This window comes from Sapajus apella, unplaced genomic scaffold (assembly GCF_009761245.1).
Source record: "Sapajus apella isolate SASKATOON/1434 unplaced genomic scaffold, GSC_monkey_1.0 scaffold172, whole genome shotgun sequence".
Classification (NCBI taxonomy): domain Eukaryota; kingdom Metazoa; phylum Chordata; class Mammalia; order Primates; family Cebidae; genus Sapajus; species Sapajus apella.
The window spans coordinates 1697572-1698639 of NW_022437112.1; the positions used below are offsets into that span (position 1 = coordinate 1697572).

The 1068-nt window shown below is 54.5% G+C and overlaps 1 long non-coding RNA gene across 1 annotated transcript; it reads left to right on the forward strand.

Annotated features, from left to right (window-relative positions):
• Positions 1-6: 6 nt before the first annotated feature.
• On the forward strand, positions 7-1059 carry LOC116542706. The gene is made up of 2 exons (XR_004265331.1): positions 7-474; positions 549-1059. It is a non-coding gene; the product is annotated as an uncharacterized LOC116542706 (long non-coding RNA).
• Positions 1060-1068: the final 9 nt, after the last annotated feature.

Here is a 1068-nt window from a genome sequence, read left to right on the forward strand (position 1 = left end):
AAGCTGGCTGAAGTCAGGGTAGGAATTGTCAAATTGGATAATTAGGATTTTCAGGGTGGCTTCAGGCATGGCTGGATCCAGGAGCTGGAATGGCTGTCAGTTTCTGCTCCCTGTCTGTGTCTCTTCCCCGGTCTGAGCCCCACCTTTTCTGCACCCCTCTGCTGCAGGGTGGGGAATCACTGGAGGAAGCCCACTTTCTCTGTAGGGAGGGAAAGAGGGTCTCTGCTAGCCCCGGGTCCCCATCTTTACAGAGCGGAATCAAATGGGAAAAGAGACGCCCTCTCTCTCCTGGCCCCCATGAGCCACACCCCCCCAAGGCTTCCGACTGGCCTTGTCAGAGCCAGATGACCACTGCTCGGGGGAGTTTTTACAAAGAGAGTGAGGGACCCCTAACTGGCCAGGTTTGGTCCACACCCCCTCTTTTGGGTGATTGACAGGCTTGTGCCACACCCCTCTATCTTCTGTGATTGACAGGTTTGGGCCACACCCCTCTATCTTCCGTGATTGACAGGCTTGTGCCACACCCCTCTATCCTCCGTGATTGACAGGCTTGGGCCACACCCCTTTCCTCATTGATTGACAGTCATGGAGAACGGCACAACCCAGAGGGGGTGACCCCAAGGGTGAGGGGCATTGGGGGCACAGTTTCAAGGGACGCAGCGGAGAGCTCAGAGCCAGCGGTGACCTGGACCCTGGTGGGCCACAGGGAGGCGGTGAGGCCGACGCCCACCCTGCCCCTGCCGCCCTCTGCCCATTCTCCCATCACTCATTCACTCCACATTCTCAGAGCTGCATTCATTCATTCACTCATTTACTCATGTGCTCCACACTTGTCAAGAACCAGTGGGCATCATGTATTCACCCTTTCATTTATTCGCTCCACGTTTAGGGAGAAAACCCTGCACATCATTCATTCGTGCATGCATTCACCCATTCGTGTATCAAGCCAGGCCTGTGTGCTGCTCCTTCATTCATTCCCTCCACATTTGCAGAAATGAATCTCTGGGTGTCATTCATTCATTCCCTCACATTTGCAGGAGTGAATCTCTGGGTGTCATTCATTCATTC